Consider the following 13622-nt stretch of genomic DNA (forward strand, 5'->3'; position numbering starts at 1 on the left):
AGTCTCTGCAAGTTATGCTAATGAATTTGCAACCACTAACATGTTTGAAGCAAGAGAAAGAGCTTCTGAATATTTTGAGCCACATTCACTATTTACATAGTTATTTCTTTATTGGTAATAAGTCATTCAATTACAATGGCTGCTAGAATCTGAATGAATCTGATAAATTATTTTCTATGAACTATACTCATTGAAGAAATTCTACATAAATATATTCAGTCTTTTCTTTTACAAGATTATATTAATCATAGCATAGATTTAAATAAAACTTCCTAATTTATAGTCCTTTGAAGGAATAAGTTAACTTAATACTAACAAGGAAGTTGGTAGGATGAATACTTTAACACCATTTTACAGATATAAAAACTATGTCATATTTTTTTAAAATGTGCTCATTATCAGAAAGCAGAAAGTTAGCATGTCATACTATTAAGTTCAAATTGGGTCCCTTGGATAAGTTTTATGTAAGCCTCTGATGTTTTGGTTTAAATTATTTGAGATATAAAATAAAACATCTGGATAGGCTGAGAAGGGGCTGGGCGGGGAGTGGAGGGACTGAGCAAAAAAGGAAAACAAGGAGAAAACACATGAACACGGACAGCACTGCAGCGGGGGCGCGAGGCGGAGAGCGGTAAAGGAGGAGCAAGTGGTGATGGACGGAGACTGGGCTTGGGGTGGTGAACATCCTATACAGTGTACAGATGAAGCGTTATAAAATCGCGCACCTGGAACATGTATAATTTTGTTAACCAGTGTCACCCCAATAAATTCAACAGAAAGAAAAAAAACAGAAAAATAACGTAAAAGGTTAGTTAATATGGTAGAGCCAAGTAAACCCTAGTTATTCTGAAGGATTTATGTGATTGAATATTTTTGTGAACTTTTACCTTGAGCTATATTTCTAGTTAAATAGAAATATTTGAAGAAATGCAAAGACAGTATTACACATTAACTACAAATAAACTTACTGTAGTGCTCAACTACTCTTATACATTAACTATTTTTAGATTTTTGTTAATATTTATATATCTAAATGGTGTACACTATGAAACTAAAAATTTTCCTTACATAGTAAAAAGTCTTTCATAGCACACATACCTTATAAAATTAAATATTTTTCAATATTTTTTGAGATTTATGTGTGTTTGTGTGCAGGGACATGCATGTATGTGTGATTTTTAAATTTCAAGCGTTGGTTTTTCTATTAATTTTAATTCAATTTCTAGCTTTTAAAAATCAATCCTACTACTCCTGTTGTTTTTACATGTTTTTAAAAATGAGTTTATTGATTTATTTTGGGAAATATTTTTGTTTTTCAGATTGACTTCAACAAGTGTATTTAAAACTGTATTTGTTTATAATGTTACATATTTTTGCTGGTGTTCATTACAACTCCACAAATTGTATTTGCTAATTGTTATCAGATCTGTGTACCTATTCTTTTTAAAAGTGTACATTAAATGGACATCTCAGGAATCTATGCTTCCCAGTGTGTTTACAGTATATATTCTTGGACTGCCATTATCTAAGGCTTTTTACTGGAATGTGGCGATAGCACCCAATTTAGGATGCAACTTCTTGCCTGCCATTTCTTCTATTATTTCCGTGTAACTTGGCTGATGAGAACATTCTTTTTGGATAATTTTATTCAGCAACTTTGGGTGCATGTAAATCTCAAATTACCATCTTTTTTATCAACAATTACCACTGAGTGAATTCAAGCAGCAGTCTTTTGCACCTGACTCATAATATCATTTTTCTATTACTCAATTAAACTGGTACATTTGTCTGGTCAAATTTTCAATAATATTGATGCTATTTTAATTGCATATATCAGTGACCTCATATATTCTATTGATTCTGAGGAGTAATAAGTTGGAACTAATCCAATGTCTTCAGCTAAGCAACAAATAATATACAGTGTATTGGAGATATACACTACATTTTAGAGTATAAAATACATCACCACATTAGTCATATCCTAAACAAGAGTCTAACCTTGTTAAAAATATGACTAAGTAACAAGAAATATTGAAAGAAAGGGAATATAGTAAATAGTAAAGAATTTACTGATATAGATTAATGAATGTTAATGCTAAACACAATTTTTATAGTACCAGTTCCATTAGTTATATTGGTAGGTGAGTAGTTAATTATTTGAAACTATAGAGGCATGAAATTATTATCAATCTAGGAAACATCATATGCAAAATTAGATTTAAAGTGGCAAGATTGTCAACAGTAAGGAGTAGTGGAAGGTATTGGAAATAAGCTTACAAATAAAGCTGAAAGATTATCAAAGGAAAGGAAAATAAATATATGTTCTCCGATGTAAATGAGAGTGTAATTTTAATAACAAAGATGTAGGGTAGGTAATTTTAAAAACTATTATATTTTGTAGTTTCTATTCCAGACTGAAGATATATAAAAGAATGAATCATATATATAATGTAAACTGTTATCTTATTTTCCTTTCAGTCGAGATACGAAGTATATAAATTTTTTGTCCTTTCTACCACTCCAAACTCAATAGTTTTTTGTTTTATTTTATTTTTATTTTTTACTGTAATTTTATATGCTTAAAAAAGTAGAAGAAATAACATGGAGAAAAAATTTCAAAAAATATGTAATGCTTCCAGATGTCTCAAGTCTCTTAATAGTTATTTGACTAATATATTTCAATTGAGATTTGAAATGAGTGACTTCATCATACAAAACAGGTAGAGGTAAACTCAGAAGTAGCACAGTATGGAATAGTCCTAGGGACCTCTGTGGGGCAGGCAGGTCATTGGTTTAGGAGAAGTCTCCTTTGAGGTGTTGGTAATGACTGAAGAGAATATTGGGTGAAGTGTGTAAAATGAGTGCATGGTCATCTCACCAGGAATTAAGGGAAAGTGTAGGTTTCCCTTAAATCCTGCTTTGGAGAGTGTATTTAGTCAGCCTGCCTGCTGTAACAAAACAGATTGGGTGGCTTAGACAACAAAAAAAATTATTTTCTTTATAATTCTGGAGAGTGGAAGTTTAAGATCAATGTGCTGGCAGGGTTGATTCTGGTGAGGATCTCTCCTTGATTTTCAGATGACTACCTTTTCACTGTGGCCTCAAATGATCTTTTCATACCTCCTGGTATGTGAAAAGGTATAAATAAGGACATTAGTCCTATTGGATTAAGGTCCCAAAATTATTACCTCTTTTAACCTTAATTATCTCCTTAAGGACCTATATCCTGAAAGGTATTTAAGTCTTCAGTGTATGAACATTAGGAGTTACAATTCAGTCCATAATAGGGAGTGTCAGGCCATGGGAGATATAATCTTGCCTAGAATGTTTGGAACTTTGGAATATGTATCCATCTGTCTATCTATTATCTATCTATCTATCTATCTATTAGATACCATGTCACTCCCGAGTCGGACTGCACAGCCATTCTCGGCGGTGCAGATGGACTCTTAAGAAGCTACACCATCGTCTCTCGAGACGGACGGCTGCCGACCGACTATCTATCTATTATCTATCTATCAACCTATCATCATCTATCATCTATTATCTATCATCTATCAATAAATGAAGACATAAGAAATAAGTAAATGTTTCTTCATATCAATAACACAAAACTCTCTAAACATTGAAGCAGAGTAAAAAACAAAGAAGCCTATATTTTTATGCTACCTTAGCTCTTTACAAATTCTCATCATTAATGTATCAAAACACAAAGCTGATAATTGCTGCTCCACAATTCCAACCTCAATAATTCTTATCAAGAAACTTGCATCATGATGGCATAAGACATTCTTTCGTTTTGTCCCCACTTTTAACAGCTAAAATTTGATGTTCATCAAAGAGTATAAGCGCCTACGTGGGAGTTGTAGGATGTGCATCAGGTTGTTGGCAGACAGACCTCAGTACAGGCTATGGAAATGGCAGGAGTCTATGAACTGGCTTCAGGCCCTCTTGGCCATGGTTGGGGAGCATTTGGAGAGTGCTTACGTGGTCAGACACCCACAGATGATCTTTTTACAAAGTAGGTGAGAATGTGGAGAGAAAGGAATAGTTTAAATTGTTGGTAGGAATATAAGTTGGTTCAGACACTGTGGAAAACAGTATGAACTTACTAAAAAAATTAAAAATAGAACTATCATGTGACCAAGCAATTTCATTTCTGGGTATATATTTTTTAAAAAATGACAACAGGATATTGAAAAGATATCTGAACTCACATGTTTATCACAGCATTACAATAGCCAAAATAAAGAAACATTTTCATTGTCCACCAGTAGATGAATGGATAAAGAAAATGTGCATATACACAAAGGAATATTATTCAGGCATGAGAAAGAAGAAAATCCTACCATTTGTGACAACATCATGGACCTTGAGGGCCTTCTGCTAAGTAAGATAAGCCAGACAAAGACAAGTATCGTATATTATATATATGTGTATATATATACAATGTATGTGTGTGTATATATATATACACATATATGTGTGTGTGTGTGTGTGTGTGTGTGTGTGTGTGTGTGTGTATAAAATCTTATAAAGTTGAACTCATAAAAACAGAGTATAGAATAATGGTTGCCAGGGGTTGGGGAGTGGGAAAATGAGGAGATATAACCAAATGATACAAACTTGCAGTTAAAAGATGAATAAGTTCTGGGAATATAATTGTGATTACAATCAACAATACTGTATTATATGCTTCAAAGTTGCTAAAAGACTAGATCATAAACGTTCTCACCACAAGTAAAGAAATGATAAATTTGTGACATGATGGAGGTATTAGGTAACACTTTGGTGGTAATCATATTGAAATATATAAATGTATCAAATGAACACTTTGTATACACTAAACTTATACAATATTATATGATAGTTATATGCTAATTAAAATTAAAAGTGAGATTATATTGATAATACACCTAAAAAACTTGGATTGTGTAATGTTGATGGACCTCGATAATATTATGCTAAGTGAAAGAGGCAGTCAGAGAAAGACAAGTACTATATGATTTCATTTATATATAGAATCTAATGAACAAAATAAACTAATGAACAAAATAGAAACAGACTCATAGATACAGAGAACAGACTGATAGCTCTTAGAGGGACAGGGGGGTGGATGGGGGTGTGAGTCTGGGTGAAAATGGTGAAGGGATTAAGCAAAAAAAAAAAAAAAAAAAAAAAACTCATAGAAACAACAGTATGGTGATTACCAGAGGGAAAGGAGGATGGGATGAGGTAGAAGAGGGTAAAGGACCCAATAAATGGTGATAAAAGGAGACTTGATGGGGTGGTGAACACACAATACAATGTACAGATGATGTATTATAGACCTGTATATCTGAAACCTATATAATTTTATTAACCAATGTAAGTTAAACAGGTAATCAACTCTCCAACTATAAATAATGGCACAGGGGGGAAAAAAAGGTTTCAAATAAAAGGGAAAATGAAGGAAGAAATTGTAACACAAGATCGCAGCAAGAGAGGTATAGAAAGCGAGACCTAGGGACATTCTCTAAACTCCTGGGCACATTGGGTGCTAAGAAGGTGCGGAGTTGATGAGAAGACAGAAAGGGTATGGAAGAAAGTATCCCAGGCATTCTTGCTTTTCTACTCAGCATAGATATTCTTACTTTTAAAATATTTTTACATGATTTATATTTTCCTATACACCTATTGAGAGTTTAATGAGTAAAGTCTTCATGTGTTCAGATAAAACAATCTGTGTGTTTAAGAATGATAACTTTTTGTTTATTTCTTGTGTAAGTAAAACATGACTCATTGGCATTCAACATAGCAATTACCAATTCAACATACCAATTACATACCCTTTTCTGATTTGTAGTTGTTGCTCCTTTCATCCCCATAACCACAGCCAGTGTCTCCTTTTCTCATAGGCTGGGTAAGAGTCTCTGAATTTCCTGACAATTTTTCCTTGGTGCAACTCTTTAAAGTGCATCTCCTCATACCTTCTGCATTTTATCTACTTGGGGGATTTCTTTTCCTTATTTGCCTGTAAATTATACTAGTATTACTGGTTGCCTCAAGACTATATCAATGAAACAAATGTGTGAATGTGTGTGTGTCTGTATAAATTAATATTTATATATCTTTCTTTTTATCAACTGATTGAGGGAGGCTTTTTTTCTTCTTTTTGACAGTGAAATTTTGGGACTGCCAGCTTCTAATCAATAGATCATAGTATTTGTTGGTGAAGGTTAACTAAAAGATATCATAGAAATAGTGACCTTGATTTTTAGAAGTTAATTATTCAGATAAACTAATGAGTGTATAGTTAATTCCAGAGAAAATAGTGCCTTTCACACTAAAACCCAGTAATTCAGATAATATAATACCAAAATCTAAGTTTAAATTTTATATGATTTATCAAAAATAAGCAATTCTCTAAGTACAGGCATAAATAATTTAGTAAAAGAAGTTAAACACAAGATTGTTGCTATATAAATTCACATTTTAAATTTTTATTAAAAATGGCAAATTTAACTATACAATTATGTATGTATCGTTGTTCTGCGTAGTGTATATCACTCACCTGTATTCAATTTAGTCTAGGCTGTATTTTGGGGGAAAAAAGTTTGCCCTTCCAGGTACTTACTAAAGGAGAAACATGAAAAATGATGCAGAACTAAGACATAAAGGTAGAAACTTCACAAAGAGGAATGAATCATTACACATTCAACAATGGAGCTCATCAAAATTGTTCTTAGCATCACATACTTTACATTCAATGGTCAATCTATGAACAAACTAGTGACTGAGCTATGGGTTCCCCATCTCATTTATCACAGCAGAACTATATCTTCCGCATTTCAAGAAAATTACAGAAAATAAAACTGCAATAAAACCAAAAAGCTGGAAACAGAGATGACACCCATGACAACATTAAAAAAAGGATACTGACGTTGTGCAGCCATCCGCTCAACTTACAATTAATGCAGCACAAGATCGATGTCTGACTTTTCCTGCTGCAAAATCTGACTGAACCGAAAACAGGACCCAATGGGAAACAAATGCTCACCAAAATAGGTTTTATTACTAATTATAGCAGATGCATATGTCATATATATATTTTAGTTACACACATACATATATATGTATTTTTCCTGTGGCTCAACTTTAATTCATTTCACATATGTAAATATATAACATTTATTAATCTGCACCATTGCTGAGATGAATCTGTGATTTAGATCTGAGCTCATACAATACATTTCTCCCAAGGTGCTTATTGTTGGCTATAATCATTCTTCATCTGAGGGATTTCAATGGTAGACTTGTCCTGAAGTAGGTATCAGAACTAAGAAATCAGATTATGTGATTGTATATGTATATGGATAGAGGAGAAAAGGGGCAGATTAAAAACAGAGTGAAGAAGGACGTGTGTCACTAAAGCTAAAACTAAGTCAGGTAGAATGTCCTAGTAGCGCTCTGAACACTAGGCCATCCTAAACTCTTGTTTACTATGTATGGGACAGTCATCAAATGGAGTTAAATGTAGGGCAGAGAACATGAGCAGAAACTTTTCAGGACTTTTATTCATATTTTACCTTGCATTTCATCAACTTACATTTTTCATACAAAATAAGTTAATACTGTAGAAAATATAATTTTTATTAATAGTAATCCATACATGGACAGTACATATTCATTTTTTTATTTGTGGATCATTGCCAGACTTCACCTGTATCTGACACCACTCAAAGCAGATAGCTTACAGAAAGACACTCTCTGCAGAAAAAAATGTTCATAGTCATGTAGTTGTTTTAGAACAATGGATATCGACTTACAACTCCATGGATATGTGCTTATCACTGATAAGAGTACAGTGAATCTGATTTAATTTCCTGTTACTGATTTTTGAACACCTAGTTTCTAAATCTGTAGTATAGGCCTGACTTCTAACCTAAGAGATTCAAAGTATATGATTAATTGTAATAGTGACAGTGGTGAAAACTTTTTTGGGGGGGTCTGCTTATTCTTAAGTTATCAGTGAAAATGTATTAAATAAAAGAAAATCCTGTAATGAACTCTTTGGTTCCTGTGACTATGAATTTGAGTTCATAAAACATATAATTTATAAATAACACCTACAGCTTATTTGGAACTTTTATAAAATAAATACAAAAATTAACAAACAAATCTTGGTCTGCATTTTCTCATCTACAATTTGGGGACAATAATTCTATCCACATGCTAGGGTTGCTGTGTGCATCAAATAAGCCTACAACATAGTGCTCAGTAAACTCTAGTTCATATTATTATTGTTTTTAGTTTCTCTTTGATGTTCCAGACATCTAAAATAATTCCTTATGCACTTAATAATACTTAATAAATATTGTTGACTAAATTAATGGAGGTTCATGTATGTTCATACAATTTTTAAAAACCATAGACTTAAGGAATAAATAAGAAGAGTAGAGGAATTTTTATCGTTTTCAAAAGTGCAGTTCACTCTTTCTTAACTAGTTAGCTCTCTGTCCTCATTCCTCAGTACATTAATTCCCAAGTAGTTATGTGGACAACACAATAGTCTCACCACTTTTTCTCTGATTGGAAGACCGTGTAGCCTGAGACCACACATAGCAGTGACAACAGAGGATCCAGTTTCCTTGTTCGTATTCTTATTTATGGATGATGATGATGGGGGTGGTTAGGGTAGGGATTTGAAGAAGCTAAATTATTTGCAAAATACACTAAATTTTGTAGATAGGGTCAGGTTGTCTGTGGTATAAAATATTATTTCTTATACAAAGTCACTTCCTAGCTAATTCTCATTATTTATTTATTTATTTAATTATTTAAATAAATAAATATATATCTTTTAATATGCTTTATTGTTTATGCTATTACAGTTGTCCCAATTTCTTTTCACTTTGTTCCCCTCAACCCAGTGACCCCCTCTCTCCAGTTGTCCCCATCCCCCTTAGTCCATGCGGATTGGATGTGCATATAGTTCTTCTCAACATCTTCCTGTTTACTCCACTCCTTCCTACTATGCTTCTTAATTCCTACACCATCTCCTTCCCTGTCCCCCCTTCCCCCTCCCTGCTGACCTCCCCCCAAAATGTTCCCTATACCTATAATTCTTTTCCCACTCTCATTGCCTACTTAGTTTGCCTTTGTTTCAGTTCCCTAGCTTCTGTTGTTGGTTGTTGTGATGCAGTTTTCATTTTAATGTTCATAGTTTTGATCCTCCTTCTCCTAAACAAGTCCCTTTAACATTTTGGTTTGGATCTGATGAACTCCTTCAGTTTTACTTTGTCCTGGAAGCACTTTCTCTGCCCTTCTACTCTGAATGACAGCTTTGCTGGATAGAGTAATTGTGGTTGTAGGTTTTTGCTTTTCATTCCTTTGAATATTTCTTGCCAGTCCCTTCTTGCTTGCAGAGTTTCTTTTGAGAAATCAGCTGCGAGTCTTATTATGTACACCTTTGTACATAATTCTCTTCTTCTCTCTTGCTGCTTTTAAGATTCTCTCCTTATCCTTAATTTTTGACATCTTGATTATAATGTGTCTTGGTGTGGTTCTCTCTGGGTCCAGTTTTTTTGGAACTCTCTGTGCTTCCTGGACCTGTAAGTCCACTTCCTTCCCCAAGTTAGGGAAGTTCTGCTTTATTATTTTTTCACATAAGTTTTCAATTTCTAGTTTTTCTTCTTCATCTTCTGGCAACCGTATGATTCAGATGTTGGCCTGCTTATAGATATCCAATAAGTTTCTGATCCTCTTCTCATTTTCCTCACTTTTCGTTTCCTCTTTCTGCACTGGTTGACTGTTTGTTTCTTCCCTATGTTATGATTTATTGATTTGATCCCTGGTATTCTTTCTCTCACCACTAGTTTCATCTGTGTGTTTTTTTAAGTATATTTTATTGATTATATTGTTATAATAGTTCCAATTTTTTTCCTTTGCTCATCTCCGCCCAGCACCCCGCCTCCCCCAACAACCCCTCCAAGTCCATGCCCATGGGTCGTACATACAAACTCTCCTGACTCACCCTTTCATATACTCTTCTTCTTCTTTTTTTTAATTAATTAATTAATTATTTTAACAATAAAAAATAACAATCCCTCCCTCTCAGACTTAAGACACTTTATAATCTTATAAAGGACAATGGGCAAGGGTCTCGAGCTCCTCTAGCTGCTTCAAGCTGGACACAGTCATCGTCCTACCTACCCTGGGTCCAGAAATCCCTAATAAGAGTGGGGGTGTGGAGGGGAGGGTGGCCTTCCCACATGGGGAAGGATCATGCAGACTCCAGGTCAGTTGGCTGTCCCCAGACAACAGGATGCTTAATTTAACAGGTTGACAATCTTGTTGTATTCTGGAGGCAACAGATTTGGCCACAGGGTTAAAAGACATCATTCAATCTATAACCACTAGATGACAAAAGACAGGTATTAATTTGTCAATGTCCCACATTAGGGAAAAGAAGGGCATCTTTGGAGGAAGGTATGCCAGGTACATCTCACCTGTCCAAAACTCTTTTGCCCATTATACTTAGTTAGGGCTGAGGGAAATATTTTAGGTTTCCCCCCCACTCAGACCTCTGGGCTCTTTCTGTCCAAGCCCTTAGGACAAAAAAGAGAAACCAGTTTTAAAGTGAAGCCCACAGACCACCCCATTCTTCATCAACCCATTCACTTAGTTCAGCCAAACCATTGAGTCTCAGGAGGCAGCAATGCAGACAGGATTAAGTGAGGCCTATATGTACAGACAATCACTCAGGTAATGAGATCACAGACTTATGCCCTTTGAAAACAGAAAACACATGTTAATTTATGTAACATAACCCACATACAAGTCTCTAAATCTGTAGGACTGTCTTATCGGAAAGACATCCAGTTGCAAGGCATTTGACATTCTTCTTGCCTGTAAATTAAACATCTTTGATAATACTACAGACAAAGTTTAACTTTCGATTGAAAACAAATTTTAAATGAAAAGAAACTTTAAAGATGGTTTGCTGCACTACTTTATAGTCTATGACTGAGCATTGTGATTTTCCTTGAATCACAATTTTTCTCCCTAAGATTACCCTCCTTGTCATTAAAGGGACTGCAATAAATCCATTTTTAATTTATCCTGTTCATTTGCATAAACACAGCAAGAGCAGCAAATGATCACTTATGATCTTTAGTTCTGCTTTGCTGGAACTTACCCAAGGAACATTTAGGGTGACCTTCAGTCACGCCACATACCTGCCATTCAGCCTTGTCGTTTCCAAGTCCTTCTGGTTTTCCATTGTGCCTTAAGGTCCCTTCTAGCCATCTTTCAGGAAAACAACCTTCATTCCTTCCCTGGAAAGATTGCCATGGACCACGCATCCAACCAAGGTACCAGGCCTTTTATCTCATGGGCTTTTATTACCTTTGAAAATCAATCCCAGTTCCTCAGGGCTTTTTGGTAACAACCAAAGCCCAAGCATGTCTCCTTTAGGAATGACATTCCAGTCAAAGTCTTAGTCAAAAATATCTCTATTAACAACTGGTCTTATTAGTTTCATGTAAAGAAGCTTATGTCATTACTTACTTCTTTAGAATGCCAAACTCTGGAGGTATCAGATAGGGAGAAAAATATACAGTGTGAAGGAAAATCCTTGTCCTTCTAATATTCACTGAACTTGCATTTCCATTCTTTATATTTTCATTTTTTCCCCCACTAAAAAAATTTTTTGTTTGTTTTTCCATTACAGTTGTCTCACTTTTTTCCCCCTCTTGCTTCCCTGCACCCTGCCCTTCCTTCCCCCACATTCAGTCTCCACCCAGTTGTCCATGTCCATGGGTCATTTATACATGTTCTTTGACTAGACCCTTCCCCTTCTTACCACTTCTTTCCCTCCCATCTCTCCCTTTGTTACTGTTAGTTTATTCCTTGTTTGCATACCTCTGGTTCAATTTTGCTCATTTGTTTGTGTTTTTCATTAGTTTCCTGTAATAGGTGATAGCATAAGGTATCTGATGAGTTCTATTTCAGATACGAACATTATACATATTCTCTTCCAGACTGTGCTTTACCTTTGCCTTCTCTTAATGGTATATTTTGATGAACAAGTGTTCTTAATTTTAATGTAATTCAATTGATCTTTATTTTTCCTTTGGAATAAGCACTCTTCATTGTTTTAAAAACTTTTACATGTCCCAAGGACCTAAAGGTTTTTCTCTTATGTTTTACTTTAGAAAAATTAATGTTTTACATTCAACTTTAGCTATAAAAATTATCTTGAACACTCTTTTTTCTTCATGATTTGCGGTAGGAGTCAAGATTCACTTTTTTAAAGGATACACATGCATCTCTTATTAAAAAGATTATTGTTTTAAATCTTTAGTGAGGTGCCAATTTAAAAAGTTAAAACAACTAATTCCTACAATTAGACAGTAAGCTTAAGAAGGATATAGCAATATTTTATGACTTCGGTTTTTCTGACTATAGCCTTAGCACAATCAATGGTTGAAAGTGACCAGATGAGGAATGGTGGTTTAGTAAATTGTGTTTAGTGTATTAGTATCTTTTAAAATGTTTAGTCTTTTCAGAATGAACAAATACTTTTCTACTATAAAACCACATTTTATTATTCTACCTGATTGAGCTGATATGTAGAATAATTCACATAACCCTGCAACTGAAAAAATTTTATATGTCGGGTGTTTTTCCTTTGCTGATGAACATCTATTAAATTAGTTAAGCACTATAATACTTGTCTATTTACAGAGCCTAACACGTAGTAGATACTAAGTAAGTAACTTCGGAATGCATAAATAAATGGAAAACCCCATTTTCCATATATTATACTCATAAAAGGAGGGAAATCTAAAGTCAACATAAGAAGAATACTTCTTTTGAAAGAAGTATTTCTTAATTTTCTAAGATGCATATACTAATTTACTTGATTGTAAGTTTATGTTTCTGTATATGCAAGTATGCATGTTTATATGTATCCTATCTTATGATCCCTTCATACTTATTGATTCATAAAAATAACTTACAAAAGAAAAAACATTAGCATTTATGCAAGTTAGGGATATATTTTAATGTGTCTATGTAGCATGATAAAATGTCACTTTTTTTCTGCAAAACAATTCTATCACAAGAGTTGGCAATTCTAAATGCGATATAGACATCCTCTGGGATGTTTCCTTCTTGTAAAAGTGTTACCTTCATAAGGTGTGAGAACATTCCTAAGATACAGCAAATGTTAACCAGAATCTAAAAGTGTTACTTTAAGAATATATAAGTGAAAAACCTAGTGAAATATAATCAAGAAGAAATTATTTATTCATTCATTTATTCATTCAAGCACATTGTTTTACCCTCAGTAAAACAATAATAAATTATTTTGGTGTGTTTCCTGCTTACATACTTCACCTCACTCCTGCATGGAAAGGAAACCAATTTAGGTTTCTGAGTGACAGGTGAGAGGTAGGTAAATTTGGAGGTCAGGGATGCCAGGAGGAAGCATATTTAGGTTAGGTTTCTACTTTCAAGAAAGATCTCTCCCTTTCCCTTTCTTTCTCCCTTTCTCTCTTTCTCTTTCTCTTCCTCTTTCTGTTTATCTTTCTCTCCCTCTTCCTCTCATATAATTCCTTTCCTTTAGCTCAAGTTGA

This window comes from Furipterus horrens, unplaced genomic scaffold, assembly GCF_987537825.1.
Source record: "Furipterus horrens unplaced genomic scaffold, mFurHor1.1.pri manual_scaffold_4, whole genome shotgun sequence".
Classification (NCBI taxonomy): Eukaryota; Metazoa; Chordata; class Mammalia; order Chiroptera; family Furipteridae; genus Furipterus; species Furipterus horrens.